We start from the raw sequence: 11,197 nt of genomic DNA on the forward strand, positions 1-11,197 counted from the left end.
GATAACCAGCAAGGACCTATCACATAGCATAGGAAACTCCGCTCAGTGTTATGTGACAGGCTGGATGGGAGGGGAGTTTAGGGAGAATGGATACATGTATGGATATATGAATGTCTGAGTCCCTCTGCTATGCATCTGAAACTATCACGACACTGTTAATTGGCTATCTTCCAATATTAAATAAAAAGCTTTTTAAAAAACAAATACAAACATTTCCTATAGGAAAGAAGAGTTATTGATCATTTTCAAATTCATAAATACGAGCTTTGCAGGGGGAAGAAGTTCTTCAAGGTCCTGTTTGAAGAACTGTAGTGACATGAGTTTATGAGAAAAGAGCTGGTTTGTGGGTGAGGAAGGCATAAGATCTCTGAGACACATTTTTGAGATAAGGAGCTTGGTAGACTCATTCCTTCCAAGGAGAACACATTCCTGGCCCCAAAGCACAGACGCCACCATGGCCAACAAGCTCCCCAGCTGGGCTTTCAGACAACTGGAATTGAGTCTCCCCTCAACCCTTCCATCTTTTCAACTAAAACTTTTAGTAACTTTTCCAAGCACAAGGAAACAGTGAATCAGGCAGGTGATTAAAGGAGACAGAAAAGATAATTTTCCTGAAGCTGGTTTTTATCATCTGCCTAAGAATTCATTTCCAGAATGAAATATTATATTAGAGAACAAGATAGGGAGGCTTAAACATTTTTCTTCTCATTTTAAGATGTTTCTACAGTGAAGCCCTATTGTTTCCGTTGTTTTGAATCATTAATTTTGAGTATGTGGGGTTTTTTTCCAATGACCACTTTTGATATGATCATTTAATATATAAACACCAAAGATCACCTTGGGCTTCCTTGGTGGTTCAGATGGTAAAGAAACTGCCTGTAACACAGGAGACCTTGGTTTGATCCCTGGGTCTGGTCCCTGGGTCAGGAATATGCCCTAGAGAAGGTAATGGCAACCTACTCCAGTATTCTTGCCTAGAGAATCCCATGGACAGAGGAGTCTGGCAGGCTACAGTTCATGGGGTCTCAAAGAGCTGGACACAACTAAGTAATTAACACACATGGGGTAACTTCTATGAGATGCAATCAGATCAAGATATTTCACACTGTCCTACACCATATGGCACAGATACGAGAACCTTGAGAAGGGGAATCAGAATTGCTCTGAGGTTTGTCCAGAAGTGGTATCTGAAAGTTCATAGAACATCAGACCCATCACTAAGTTTTCTCATGAAGCAAAAGCCTCAAACAACACATTGCTTAGTCTTTTGAAACCAGGGCTCTTAAGATATTCTTTAAATGAAAATAAATTGCCATCATTATTTTGGTTTTGAAACCTGTTCAACATGATTTCTATACTGTCCAAAAAACACATGGCTTGGTCCCATAAATCTAATGAACACTTAGAACTTAATGCCTCTGATAGAGGCTTATCTCTCCCAGCTTGTCTGCATAGCCTACTTCATGATAATCCCAATTAGATTAGAACCCTAATTATGTTTCTGCTCAGGGTATTTTTAGATAGCCTTAACATTTGATCTGTTTAGTCTAGTTTTACAGGTGGCAAAAGATTAAAAACAGGTTTTAAAATAAGATATGACTATTACGTTTCTAATAATAGGTGATTGTGGTCCCTGAGCTACTTTTTATTTAGTGACGCATGGAACAACCCTTTGATGATGGTAATTGTCCCCACACACCCTATCCCTACAGTGGGAAAAATAAGCCACCCTTTGTAGTCAAGCCTTCAGTCCTACCATATAAACTTTAGCCCTTTCATTGCGGGATCTTGAGTTTCTTTCACTCCTTCCCTCTAAAATAACCTACCTTTTCAATTCTGCCCAAACCTTCTGGTTACATATTCCCAGGGACATTTGTCCTGATATTACCTCCATGACCTCACTACCCTTGAATGAAAAAAATCACATGTTCTCCAAGGTGGCCTCTCAAACTTGCATGTGTGTAAGGCTTGCCAGGGAGCTCTTTAAAAAATGCAGATTCCCAGGATGCACGCAGAGGGTTTCCACCTCTGGATATGTCTTTCAGGGGTCTGGAAATTTATATGTTCAAAAATCCTGGGGTATTTTTTGGAAGGATTTTGAGAAACATTGCTTTCCAAAATATTTTTCACTTCCAAATACACAGTTTCAAATTTTCCATCATGCTTACAGTTATTTTCCATAAATGAGAACATCCTACAGTTATAAAACATTAGACAAGTAGACAAATATAAGGTGCTATGTTTATTATTTTTAATATTTTTCTAGGATAAACTTGGGACTTCCCTGGTGGCTCAGAGTTTCCATTTTTATTGCAAGGACAAAAAGCATAGCCTGATGGTTGCCCAAGGTATATGCAACCTTTCTGGAGAGGATGACCTTGAGTGATACTGGTTTGCAAAGTCAAAGGCTTTGGCAACTTGAAATTTGAATTTAAGCCAAGGTTTCGGGACGTTTTAGATTAACGTGAAATGGTACTTGACTTACTGCTACCTGATCATGAATGGGTTAAGTAGGATGTGCCCTTAGTAATGATACCTCTTATACTCCTATACATGGAGGAGGAATGTCAGCCATTCAGAAATATTTATTCACAAGCTCTTATTTGAATATCTACTATGTACAGGAGCAACAAAGAGCCAAGAGCAGTAAGAAACAATCCTGGCCCTCAAGAAACAACCCCCCAAATTGGGAAAATACCCTGTTTGAGTGTGATTTGTGCCACATGAGAAGGAAGCTCGGATTACTAGCAGGTGCAGGGAAGGAGAGACAGGAGGAGAAAACAATCCAAGAGGGCTTCCCAGAGGAAGGGATGCTTAAACTGAATTTTGAAGAACAAACACAAACAACCAGGAAGATTATGTATGGGAGAGGTAATGGCTGACATTCCAGACAAACATGTCCAGAAAAACAGATGCTAAGAATATGGCTTTAATTGGAAATGCAAGTAATATTAAAACTGATAGGAGAGGAGGAGCCGCATCAAGATGACATCTCTAGACGTGGTAAATGGAATATTATTCAACCGTAAAAAAGAAGGAAATGATGCCATTTGCAGCAATGTGGCAATGGCACCCCATTCCAGTACTCTTGCCTGGAAAATCCCTGGTAGGCTGCAGTCCATGGGGGAAACACAGAGTCGGTCACGACTGAGCGACTTCACTTTCACTTTTCACTTTCATGCATTGGAGAAGGAAATGGCAACCCACTCCAGTGTTCTTGCCTGGAGAATCCCAGGGACAGGGGAGCCTGGTGGGCTGCCGTCTATGGGGTCCCACAGAGTAGGACACAACTGAAGCGACTTAGCAGCAGCAGCAATGTGGATGGACCTAGAGATTATCATGCTAAGTGAAGTAGACAAAGAAAGATAAATGTATGATGCTTTTTATATTTGGAGTCTAAAAATAATGATACAAATAAACTTATGCACAAAACAGAAATAGACCCACAGACACAGAAAACAAACTCATGGTTACCAAAGGGGAAAGGCAGAGGAGGGATAAATTAGGAGATTGGGATGAACATACTCACACTATTATATATAAAATAGATAACAAACAGATACCTACTGTATAGCACAAGGAGCTATACTCAGTATTTTGCAATAACTTATACCGGAAAAGAATGTGAAAAACAATATTCAGTTATTTATATATATAACTGAATCACTGAAGCTAACACAATATCATAAATCAACTATATTTCAGTTTTTAAAAAATGACATCTCCATATCATGCAGAGTTTAGCATTTCTCTGACAGGCTATGGACAGCCTTGAAAGGACTTTAGGTAAGGGATAAATATAGTAGAATTTGCATTCATTCATCTGTTCATTTGATTCGATGAATGTTTATTACAGACGCATTAGGTGCTAGGCATTGTGTCATGGTGAGCACAGAAAATATAAGGCTGAAAAAATAGAAATGGCCCCTGCCCTCAGGGAGCTTAAATTCTGATGGAAAAGATACAGGATAAGCACACAGGAATAAAAGAAACAATGTATCACCATTGCCCTGAGTGCTGGAAAGGAAATAAAGAGGGATGTGAGAGAACAAGGAAAAAGAGCTTGATATTTAAGACTTGATATTTAAATTGAAGGATGATAAGGAATGAACTGGAGAAGACTCTTGAGAGTCCCTTGGACTGCAAGGAGATCCAACCAGTCCATTCTAAAGGAGATCAGTCCTGGGTGTTCGTTGGAAGGACTGATGCTAAAGCTGAAACTCCAATCCTTTGGCCACCTCATGCAAAGAGTTGACTCACTGGAAAAGACCCTAATGCTGGGAGGGATTGGGGGCAGGAGGAGAAGGGACGACCGAGGATGAGATGGCTGGATGGCATCACTGACTCGATGGACGTGAGTCTGAGTGAACTCTGGGAGTTGGTGATGGACAGGGAGGCCTGGCGTGCTGTGATTCATGGGGTTGCAAAGAGTCAGACACAACTGAGTGACTGAACTGAACTGAACTGAAGGTATGAATTAGGAATTGGGTTCATTTATTCCTGATAGTTCAGTTGGTAAGGAATCCACCTGAATGCAGAAGACCCCAGTTTGATTCCTGAGTCAGGAAGATCCATTGGAGAAGAGATAAGCTGCCCGCTCCAGCATTCTTGGGCTTCCCTTGTGGCTCAGCTGGTAAAGAATTCACCTGCAATGTGGGAGACCTCGGTTCGATCCCTGGGTTGGGAAGATCCCCTGGAGAAGGGAAAGGCTACCCACTCCAGTATTCTGGCCTGGAGAATTCCACTGACTTAGCTGAAATGTATTTGACTATATGAATTCCATACAGTCCATGGGGTCGCAAAGAGTCAGACATGCCTAAGTGACTTGCACTTTCACTTCATTCATTTACTTCAACTAATATTTATGACATACCAACTTTAAAGTGATTTGGGAGAAGAACTGGGTGAAGCACATTCTAGGTAGAGATAAGAAATGAAGATGCTGGGAAGAAAGAAAGGACTTGGCTTAAGAAGTGACAGAAGACCAGGTGTGTGGTAGACAGACAGGGCACCAGCCAGAGAAGAGACAGACAGGTGAGCCGCGGGAGTGTAAGCAGAGAGTGGCATGCCTTGATTCACCTCTGTAAATACATTCCGACAGCTGTGGGTAAGGAACGGACTGGAGGGGGTGAGGGTGAAGCCCACAGACCGGCTGGGAGGCTATGTCAGCTGATGCAGGGGAGAGGGGAACATGACTCAGACAAGATAATAACCAATGACATGAGAGAGGTTTCCATAGGAAAGAGCGAGCCTTTCAGAAACCGCACTGCTGCTTAGGACCCAGCTCGTTAGTTACTGCCAGAGCCCAGACTAGAAACATGGTCTCCTCACTCCGTGGCAGTGGGTTTTCCACTATGCGATGCAGAAGAGTAGAAAGATTTACAAAGTTTGGGCAAATACTTTCATTTTGCTCTCATTCAAATCCCTTTGATTTGAAAGGCTGTCAAAAAGCATAACACACTGGTGACACGGATATTCGAAGTAAAATGAAGGGAGAGAACGTGAGCAAGAGATGATACACAGTTTTCTCTCTCCCTTTTTATCATCTGTGTTTTCACAAATAGTTTTTGCTTGGAACATATTTAGGCAGATGTTTTTGTTTTATAAGAATGTGCAATAAGTTATTAAGTCAAAGTTTTTTCTTTTTAGTGTCCAAGAGGGTGTTAGCTATATGCCAAATGAAGGATAAAAGATTGGATGGGAGCCCTGGAGTTCTCTGCACCAGTCTTTAAAGGATGAGCAGCAGAAAAAGCATAGCAGGGTCCTGTGCTAATTCGAGCACTCCATGAGGTTTAAAGGATGACCTTTTTGCCTGTGTCTTTTTTTTTTTAATCCTGTGTAGCACGACACTCAGACCTGAGCCCTGGGGGAAGGACCTACTCTCTTAAGGGGTCTGGGTGCTCTTCCTTCCTCCAAATACACCTATCACCAGGCTCCTTTTTTTCTCCATCCTTTCCTCTTCCCTCTCTCTTTCTCTCTTGCTCTAGTCAGTCTGTATGTGCTCTGTTGTGTCTGACTCTTTGCAACTCTTTGTAGCCCCCCAGGCTCCTCTGTCCATGGAATTTTTCAGGCAAGCATCCTGGAGCCGGTTGCCATTTCCTCCTGCAACACTACACAAAGGGAGGAAAAGACAAGATAAAATGTTTCAGGGAGAAAAACAGTAGAAGATGTTTGCTGTTAGAATCACCACATGTAAGTGCCATTCATTATGTATTGTTCCTTCAAATTAGTAGCTTCATCTAATTGAGCAATGCTGCTCTCTTGAAAGCTTCTCTATCAATGTCAAAGATAGAGGGTGGAGGAAAGACTGTGTTTAGGAAGATGGTATTTTAAATGTGGATTAGCTAAAGGAAATGCCACTCTTCTTCCATCTATCTTTGTAAGCTTTTGTTCTCCGTGCCTTACAGACTCTACTAGAGTTACCAGCTTAAGCAGGAGTCCCTAGGAGAGTTCTTCTTGGAAGTTAGAGGTGGTGGGTTGGGGCTCCCTGTGTGCTCTGGAAGAAGCCAGAGACCTGGATTCAGAGTTCAAAATCCGCCACTGAATAGCTTGGTAATTTGCGGTATATCAAATTTGAGGTGAGCCCTATAGATCCTGTTCTCACTGGATCCATCAAGTCACTTCACCTATTTTAGTGCCACAAGGGAAGCTAAAGAGCATCAGTTGACCAGGCATTGGCTTGAGCACCATTTAAGACCCATGTGCTAGGGATTACTAGTCCAATTTTACAATGAGGAAACCCAGCCTCTGCAAGTTAGTTTTCTTTTTAGACTCACTTTTTTTCCATTACATGTGTCCTCTTCCATGATTTCCACAAACATTTCATATAAAATTCACCTTTTTAAAGTCTGTGTTGACTGTTTATACTGTAACAAACCCGAGAAGTACACTCAAATGTGTTTTATTACACAGGCTACGACACTAGAGACATTATTTTCTGCTGTCAAGTTTATTACATTTATGGGGGACATGGACTAATGCTTGCTCTGTCTGTCTTCTCTGTTGAATTCAAGAGTATCCAGAGATTGCAAGGAGAGACGGTAAAAGTCCATTACCTTTTGCAACTGCTTGCCTGGTGTATTAGTTATTGCTGCAATAACAAGTTATCTCAAAATTGAGTGGGTTAAACTAACATTGGTTATCTCACAGTTTCTGTAGGTCAGGAATCTGAGCACAGCTTAACCAGTTCTCTGAGTTTATCCCAAGCTACAATCAAGGTGTTGACCAGAGCTTTAGTCATCTAAAGGCCCCACTGGGGAACGATCTGATTCTAAGTTCATTCACCTGGTTGTTGGCAGGATTAAGTCCCTTGCAGGCTATTGACTGAAGGACTCCTTGTTCCTTGCCATGTGGGTCTCTCCACTGTGGGAAACTAATGACACGGCAGATGGCTTCAACCAGAGCAAGTAAGGCAGAAAGGCCAGAGAACGTGAATGCTAGCAAGACAGAAGACATGGTCTTTTTTATAACCTTATCTCAGGAGTGACATCTTATCATCTTTACTGTATTCTGCTGCTGCTGCTAAGTCGCATCAGTCGTGTCTGACTCTGTGCGACCCCATAGACGGCAGCCCACCAGACTCCTCCATCCATGGGATTTTCCAGGCAAGAGTACTGGAGTGGGATGCCATTGCCTTCTCCTTACTGTGTTCTAGTCATTAGAAATAAGTCATCGGGCCCAGACTATGTTCAAAGGAGAAGATTACCAAAGGCTTGGACACCAGGAAGCAAAGATCATTGGGGACCATCTTAGAAGTCAGGTTACCACACCTGGTGGACTGTTATATTCCAAATATTATGAAACCAAAAGGAAGTTGAGGAATGACTTGATGCCGAGCACAAGAGAACTATTGTCATCTCTAACTTCAAATTTCAACTTTTTGCATTCAGTAGGCTAACATGATTTTTTCATTGATTCAGCTACTAATACATTTCAATTCATACTAGTAAGTTCAGATTTATAAAGTATATCTTGATATCTACATACATATTGTGCTTCCCTGGAAGAACTGGTTGGGTGGGAATGAGGAGGTGAAATGTCTCTGTTTAAAAAGAATGTACAGCATTGTCTGGACTACCCTATGCACCATGGAAAATGAAGAAATTGGACTTTTACACTGAAGTTTCCTTTCAGATCTAAAACTTATTTTACTCATCTCTAAAATGGTCAAATTAATTCTTTTTGGACTACCTCACAGGTATGTTGGCAGAATTAAATAATTAATAATGGATGTGAATGTGGTTTTTTAAATTATAAAATGCTATTTTGTCATATGTATTTTAAATTTTTTTAAATTATAAAATGCTATTCAACCTGAAGATTTTCCATCCTGACCCTAGTATGCACCTGGATTAAACTGCCGCGTCCTCTGAGTTGCCTTGAGGGAGGAGCGTGGAGAGCTGGGAAGAGCTTCCAGAAAGAAGAGGCAACAGCCTCTGAAAGGCTGCAGTGATTGGTCGGTGCCTCTTGGTGGGCGGGGCTGCAGACTGAATTAAAGACCGGTTTCCATGAAATGCTCTGAAAATGACCAGGACCCAAGGAGTGACCTTCAGAAGGTAAGTGATAGAAAGTGACTCAGAACTGGGAGAAGGATGTTTCCTCCAATTAATTTGCTAAAAATAATTTGATCATAAGCAATTTAATTCAAAACAAAATGGCAGTGGTGAAAATCAACAACTTGTCTTAGAATGAGTATTTGGATGGTTTGGGTTTTTTTTTTTTTAATACTTCTTAAATGCTATATTCTTCCCGTGTTGATAATTTGGGTTCATCACTAGCCAGTTTTACAACTATTTACACGAACATCAATTATTTTTGTTTTTTTAAAGAATTAATTAGTGGATGGATATATTTCTTTTTTCCCTGATTTTCTTTCTCCCAATATGTTTTCTGCCAATGAAATCATTGTACTCTGTGGAGTTTATAATCACGAAAATGTGGCAGCAGTTTAAAGGTTGTTTCCAACTCTGCAATATTACAGCTTGTACAGGCAGGAACATTTGGATGAAATCATTTTGAAAGTAAAAATTGTAAAAGTAGAAAAAATCTTCAAGGAACATAAATATCAATTGGGGATATTTCACTTACATCATATTATCATTTCAATGAAATTATTATCTTAATTCACTTGTTTTCCTCCAAAACACATTTCAGATGTTGGCATCTTTTTTAAAAATGAAAAAAAAAATTTTTTTGGCCTTGCCAAAAAAAATGGCATGTGAGATCTTAGTTCCCCTATCAGGGGCTGACTCCATGTCCCCTGGGTTGGAAGTATGAAGTCTTAACCCCTGGACCACCAGGAACATCCCTCAAATGTTGGCATCTTGAGGGAGTCCCACGATGCAGGGCTCTGGGCAAATTATCTTCACCAAGGACAGTAGCCTGGTGACAGTGGCAAAGCACCCCCCTTGGGTGACTGTCTAGACAGCAGACACCAACGTGGAAGGCATGGAGGAGAACTTGAAGAGATGATTTATAAATACGGGTAAGGAAGACCCAGAAATTATTTATTGGGACTTTAGGAGAAATTCAATGTTTTACAATAGGCGAGTAAGTTCAAGATGACTGTAAAATTTAAAATATCACTGTTAATAATTTTTCTTGTGAATTTTAGGGAGATTCTGGTGATAATACAGCTGTAAGAAGTCATCGTTAAACTTTGGCTAAACCTGACCATTCATTTAAGATAGTGATTGTCAGGGATGGATACACAGCTTCCCTGGTGGCTCAGTGGCAAAGAATCCGCCTGCCAATGCAGGAGATGTGGGTTCAATCCCTAGTCCAGGAAGATCCCCCACGCCTTGGATCAACTAAGCCCGTGTGCCACAACTGTGGAGTCTATGCTCTAGAGCCCAAGAGTCCCAACTACTGAAGCCTGCATGCCCAAGAGACCATGCTCCGCAGTGAGAGAAGCCTCCAGAATTCAAAGACTGCACAAGCAGCTAGAAGATGGTCCCCGCTCACTGGAGCTAGAGAGAAGTCCATGCAGCAATGAAGGCCCAGCACGGCCAGTAAATGAATACATAAATAAATAAAGCTATGCTGGGAGGGATCGGGGGCAGGAGGAGAAGGGGACAACAGAGGATGAGATGGCTGGATGGCATCACTGACTCGATGGACATGAGTCTGAGTGAACTCCGGGAGCTGGTGATGGACAGGGAGGCCTGGCGTGCTGCGATTCATGGGGTCGCAAAGAGTCAGACATGACTGAGCGACTGAACTGAACTGAACTGAACTGATAGACTTAAGAGTAAAGGAGGGATACAAAAATGATCCAACGAACCTGAAAATGCTCTAAAAAAATACAGTCTGTTTAAAACAATGGTCCTGTGGGGTATGGGAAAACATTCGCAGTCTTACGTTTATTATCACATATAAGATAAATGAAATGTACTAATATGTAATATAAAGATTTACACTGACTTCCTTACTCAGTCAACACGTCCCGTGATCTCAGGCCACCAAAGGCAGGTGTGGGGGTGAAGTCAGTTACCTCCCTGAGTCCTGTGAACTATGATGTTTTGCAGTTAATGTGTGCCATAATTAATTGGATTGTACCATTTAATTCTAACTAAACTAATATTCCCCCAACTATACAAGTGGCTCATAAAGGTTTCTACAAATTAATATAGAGTTAACTCATTGGAAAAGACTCTGATGCTGGGAGGGATTGGGAGCAGGAGGAGAAGAGGACGACAGAGGATGAGATGGCTGGATGGCATCACTGACTCGATTGGACATGAGTCTGAGTGAACTTCCGGGAGTTGGTGATGGACAGGGAGGCCTGGCGTGCTGCAATTCGTGGGGTCGCAAAGAGTCGGACATGACTGAGCGACTGAACTGAGCTGAACAGTTAATACAATTCTGACAAAAAAAGAGTAAGATATCAGTAGGAAGAATGTAAAGCTTCTCCTTCCAGTACAAACTTTGATCAGATGTAAATGCAAACTTTTCCTTCAATGTAAAGGTGACATTACAACAATGAATAAAAACCACCCGCTTTTTGAAAGAAACTCTGGTTATTGAGAGAACACACGCTGTGGAAGCAAATGTCTGGAAAACTTTCCAATGTTTTATTATTTTAGTGCCAGAAGCAATGTGTTTTGCCTTAAAAACTCATCATTTATACATTTAGGAAACTTGCAAAGTTTTTTTTACCATGTTTAAAAATCTTCCCCCAAAAAAGGGTTTCAGTGGT

This window comes from Ovis aries, chromosome 10 (genome assembly GCF_016772045.2).
Source record: "Ovis aries strain OAR_USU_Benz2616 breed Rambouillet chromosome 10, ARS-UI_Ramb_v3.0, whole genome shotgun sequence".
NCBI lineage: Eukaryota > Metazoa > Chordata > Mammalia > Artiodactyla > Bovidae > Ovis > Ovis aries.